The following is a 6,080-nucleotide window of genomic DNA, read 5'->3' as shown; positions in this document are numbered from 1 at the left end:
GCCTGAGGACTCACTCAAGACAGCCGAGCCCTGCCCTCTGCAGCGGCAGGATCAACATTCTTTGAATTTGATTGTTACTCTGCTCCAAATGCACGGAATGTGCATGAGTGTGAAAAGGGAGTAAGGTACAGGAGTGAGAGCGCGAGAAACATCCAGCACGAGCCCGCGCATCTTCTGAAGTAGCGCTTTTCCTCTCAGGGCGGAATGGAGGGGGAGGGGCATCCTTCGACTCCTTTCCTTACAGAAACTGGGGACAGCTACCTTCGGCACCAACTTGGCTGCCGCTTGAAGCTGCTTTTTGGTAGTTACAAACAAAAAACAAATCCAGTCCCCCTCAGCTGTTAGGCATCTTCCCAAGCCCTACGATTTTACTGGGCGGAGAAATTAATTTGGAGCCCCGGAGAGCGGGAGGGGATTGTAAAATCATGATCCCACCTAATCTTTTAAAATTCGCCTCGGGTACACTTCAATCAAATCGAATTCGCTCTTTCCAACATACTTTACATTCTGCAAAATCCCTTTGTCCCGCAGTTCCTGCCACCAGTCTGCTCAGGTTTTCTCCGATGAATTTGCGGGAACATCTCGAGTGGAGGGGGCAGGGAGAAGATGGAACCCCCTATATAATCTCCCTACTGCCCGCAGAAGACTCGGTGTCAACAAAACTCGTACACCGGAGGGGCCCCAGAAAGTGTTATCTCCTGGATGGTAGAAAGATCCGTATCCTCAGTGGTTTTGCATATTCAGTATAAGAATTTACTTTTTCATTTTTAAGGGCGTAGTTACTTACAACGGGGTACAAATGAGGCCAAGGACTTGGTCCGAATCCAGAGCCCAGCAGTACCAGACTCCCCCTTACTCCCAGCTCGCGCGCGCGCACTCTCTCTCTTCAACACACACACCACACACACAAACACAGAAGGAGAGGGAGAGAGAGAGAGAAAGAGCGAGCGAGAGAGAGAGAGAGCGCGCGCGCGAGAGAGAGACAGAGAGACAGAGAAACAGAGACAGGTGGGAATGCACTCCTTACCTTGGCCAGCTGCGGCGCCAACAACGCAGTCCTGGCTCCCCGACGCCAAGCTGTTGCGCTTCGCGAGGGAGGGCTGAGTGGAAGACCGCTAGGGTTCCGCAGCGTCCATTCCCGCTGCGGACGACAACCACCTAACCACCTGCAAATCAAGCCACAACGCCCCGAGCCCGTCTGCCTTCGGGGAGTGGGCTGGTTGGTGGTCCAGGGCTTAAAGAGTTGCTACTTGGCGCACTGCTCTGTGGGTTGGGGAACAAGATGAAGAGCTTTCTTTCTTGGACTCCCAGGGGCCCTCAGCGATCTTATGTTTCTCGAAAGGTCTGCGCAACAAACAGCTGAGTGGGCTTCGCCCAGCCTAGTCTCCACACTGCGGGAAAGGAATCATAAATCCCAGACAGAAGCGGAGCCGGCGCCACGCATTCCACTTTTTAAAGTCCGCAGACCGACGGCACTAGCAAATTCCTGAGTCGAGTGGTAACGCTGGGTTTCCACAGTTTGGACAGGGGAGTCTCCCCGGAGTTCCCTGGCTCTGGTCCAGCACAACCCGGGCCTGAATCAGCGTCTAGGTTACTTAGGAGCTACTCCCACTTAGCGTCTGGCAACACCACCTTCCCTTGCGTGGGGGGAAGAAGACAATGGGTAGGTGGGTTAGTGTTTCGGCCTCCAAGGGCAGCATTTCTGAGGGGATTCCTTTATTGTCAAGACACAACCGCAACCAAAACAATAAAATTTAAAACACACAGACACACTGCACCAAGCCTGCACTCTACGCTTGCTGGCTGCCTGGGAATAGAGCAGTTCGTCCAAGGCTCAGAGTGGAGCAGGCACTTGGCAATTAAGAAGATGGTAATTTGACTCTGGCGTCCCCCCATCTCCTCCCAGCAACCCCCTTCTCCCTTTTGGCAACACCGCCCCCAGGCGCAAAGGCACCTCTACTACAGTAGGGCATTCCTTCCTCCCAAATAACACATTTGTAATTCGCCGGCGGCCTTGGATGTTCTCCATTCAGAGAACTGTCTAAAGTGGGGAGAGATGGATTTCAGCGCCTTTAAGGAAATGTTCGGGAGGTTGGCAGGGTCTTGAGGCCCTTGTGTGGGCAGCCACCTGTTTCTAGGGATACTCAAGGCGGGGATATCCAGGGACCTACCCTGTGTGGCAAAGTTGACTCAGGTAAGCAAATCCTAATCGGTTCAAAAGATCAACCCAGAGAACTAGCCAGGCATCAACAACACCGTGTACAGGACTGGATACTGGGTTCCCAACTTTACTGCGCCCAATAAAGATTATACACCTTATCTATTCTCTTGAGAGAGGATAATCAAGAAACGTGTGCAAGGTAAAACAAAGTAACAGATACAGCATCCTACCTTCTAGCAACCCACGTCTTGGTTCCCTCAGATACATAATCCTGGGACTGGCAGACATCATATGGGTTGTGGACCAGACCCACGGTTACAACTATAATGGTACCAGTTACAATTAATATACTTATTGAGTAAGGTACCTGGGAATTTAGGGACATGAATAAGTGATTAATTTTGATCAAGAACAACTTCTTGGAGGAGAGGAATTTTGAGCATGCTTCTAAGGGAGGCACCCAGATTCAAAGACCGCAATGCAGATGGGGGCTCTGATGGGGGGAAAACTCAGATGAGAGAAAAGCTGATTGTTTTTGGAAGGGTGGAGACAGCAAACAATTGGGTGCTTCTAGAGCTAAGTATCCTGGTCATCAGGAATCTGGGGTGGAGGTGGGGCACTGCAGAGAGGGAGGGCTGCAGTAGTTCTGCAGGGAGTCTGCCGAGGGGAGGCAAGCAAGGCCAATGACAAGATTTCAGACTCTCTCACTGCTGTTGGTTGCAGAGGTGGTTGTTGTTTAAGCAGAAATATACCGGGTGCCAAGGAGACAGGGTAGTGAGAGATATTGTAGTTTTCACACTAGTTAGCCAGAAAGTTTTTAATTTGAGGGAACCCTCAGGTGTACCCTACGTTAAAAAATCAATTCTATGAGAACAGCCCATATTTATTCACACAATTTCTCCCACATCCTCCTTGATTACAAGGGAAACAATTCTGAGATGTTGCCTCTTGTTTATTCAACAAGTACGGACTGTTTATTCGGTATCAAACACTAGGTATAAATTGTAATAGGCGTGATTTTCATATACCTGCTGCTTTATTTAAGTACCTCATGGTGCCTGAGTTTTTTATGTGTCACTTTACTGAACAAAATCAGAATAAGATGGTCCTGTGTTTACAGAAACATCTAAGGCAAGCCCCAAATTGTACCCAAACAAGAACAGGGCTGTACTTCTCCCTTCTAAAATAAAACAACCACCAGGAAAATGTCCTAAGCAGACACAATAAACTGCCTTTTAGAAGCCTGGGCCACACCTTCAGAAAATGGGTATGTCTTGCTCTAAGTAGATGTGAATTTTATTGAGTCAAATTGACACTAAAGATAAATTGAGGGGTGATTCTTCATTTTCAAAACGAGTCATCCTGGGAGAGAGTTCCTTAAAACAGTCAATTTCCCAAGTGCAACTAGAAATAATTTCATGTTACACAAGTATAGTCCTTATAATATAAAATAAGTGGTGACAGGGAAGGATGCTCGTGAGGGGACAGAGATTAGATATTTGACCTGGTGATGGGAAGAGTTTTCTTAGAAATTTTACCCAAAGCAAATCCTATCTGGAGGCAAGGCCCCTGTGGGGCTGTGGGATCTTTGCCTGGGTTGCTCAAGTGACTGAATTTTCAATTCAGTTTCTAAAGCAGGAAAAAAGATTTTCAAATGACACTATGTGGTTTGCTGAGTCACTTTTCTGACCTGGCCCTTCCTGCGCTTTTAAAAGTTAGAGTGATTATTTGCAAAGAAGACTCAAGAGCTGTGAATAAGATTAAAGGCCAGCTGGTGGGGAAGGAGCAGGCAAATGAAACAAACAAACAAACAAAAATTAAAAAGACCATGCATGCACACACACTTCTCCAATTTAGTCTCTAAGGTTACATGTTTTCTGGGTAAGGTGTTGAGACACTTCCGTGTCACAAAGATATCCGTGGTGTATCCAAATGTTCCCTCACCCTCTTTTGCCAATCTGGGGCAGGGGAAGGCTAGAGATTGTGTGAGTGACAAAAGCGAAGGGAAGATGTAAGAATGGGAGGCCGTGTTGGTAAGTTTATGTTAGAGCCCCTCTGTAGAACCAACTCACAGATTCACTGAGAAGTATCTACCATCAAATAAACTTAGGCACTCTGGTTTAGAGACTCATTTAGGGTCCCTCAAAATCAAAAGGAAGGATAACTACACTTCAGGTAAACAGAAGAAATAACTCCTGGCCTTCCCCAACCCCTCTACTATTCCTTTCCCAGTACCATGCAGTCCAGAGCTCCCAGCTTTGCTCATGTGTTTATCATTAGTCAGCTCCCATTTGCATCCCTAATAGCTCTGTCATGAAAGGGCCCTGATGTTACAGGTGTCTCTAGTGGGCCTTTATGTTTTTGTCCCTTGGAGGCTGGACTCAGGTCTCTTTAAAGAGGAGTCTCATTTGCCAACTCTTCTTACCTCTTCCCCAGGGTGAGACATGGTGCTTTAGCATTGTAGATACCTACAAACGTTCAAACCACTTCTACATTTCAATGAAAAATAGTCTTAGAATAGTCCCATATTAGAAATGACCCTGATGAGTCACATCCCTCATTTTCGAGGCTGATGTCAGGGGAGACCACCAGCCCCTCCCACCTCCCTTGGAGACTTCAGCAGGGACTGTACTGGGGAAGACAAGACGGATGGTGGGGTTAAGCCTGGGTGATACTCCCAATGCTTTTCTTCCATACAAGAGGGGATATCTGCAGGGGGCTGCAAGGCCAGCCACAGCCCCTCTGTCTCACCACCACCTTGCCTCCTGGGTCTCGCTTGGTTTCCTTGACCTCCTCCCCCTTCCTCCATCCCCTCTCCCCCACTTCCCTGTGGAACAGTTTGCATGGCTTCTCTCAACAACTGCTTCCTGAGGCTGCAGTGAGGTCTTCCAGAATGACAGGGTCTTCATGGACAGACTCAAGTGATCTCTTTAGGGCCATAAATGACAGTCAAGCCATGTGAGTGGGCGACTCCATCAGGGGTCCTCACTGCTTCATCCTCCTCATGCTCCACACCTCCACTAGGGAGCTAGACTCTTCTCATTTGCTTTTTTTTTTTTTTTTTTTTTTTTTTTTTTTTAAGAACTCCTAGGTGGTAACTCTCCCCTGATATGTCCTGTTGAAGGCCCTCTCCCTATGCCTGAGAAATCCCTGCAGAGTGTGGGACAGTGCTCGGTTCCTTTAAAAAAAATTAAATTAAAAAGTGAGCTTAGATACCATTTTTCTATCTGACTTAATAATCCTGTTTTCAAAAAAATATTGGTTTGCACTATCATGTCTGATAAGCCCTGAGCGGGAGAATGGCTTTCTCATCATTTATATTTATGTCACCCTCACATAAGCCTAAACGTGTATAAGTTATAATCCTTCCCACCTACCTCCCCCGATACATATCTTTGTGGACTAATGGCCTCCAAACACTCACTTTATTACACACATTTGTTATGTGACAAATCTTGCCAATATACCATTTTAAAGTTTATACATGAGGTGGCAAATGTCAGAAATAAATGAAAAAAAAAATCCCAGTAACTTGGCTTGGCTGTGATATTTACACTGAAAATGAAATTTCATATCTCTAGCTTATGAAAAAAATCTCTTTAGTTGGGTATTGGCTTTAAAATGTTTTCATTTCATACCCCCCCACACACTTCCCATTTATCATATGCCTTCTAATTTGGTCTAAAAAACCACTCTACTAAGTAGTTATGACACATCTTTTATAGAGTGCCAGGAGCACTCACTGGTGAAATTTCTTCTGTTGTTTATTTTCAAACTGGAAATACATTTTTTATTATAGAAGTGGCACCTGATGACTGCAAAAACTAATGCTCTATCCCTTCCCCATGACACTCCCCCACCATCACCACCAAAGATAACTTCAGTTACCAGTAGGAATAGGAAAGGAAAACCTTCTCAG

Source organism: Rhinopithecus bieti, unplaced genomic scaffold (assembly GCF_001698545.2).
Source record: "Rhinopithecus bieti isolate Rb0 unplaced genomic scaffold, ASM169854v2 scaffold_13198, whole genome shotgun sequence".
In the NCBI taxonomy this organism is placed as follows: domain Eukaryota; kingdom Metazoa; phylum Chordata; class Mammalia; order Primates; family Cercopithecidae; genus Rhinopithecus; species Rhinopithecus bieti.
This window is presented reverse-complemented; position numbering follows the sequence as displayed.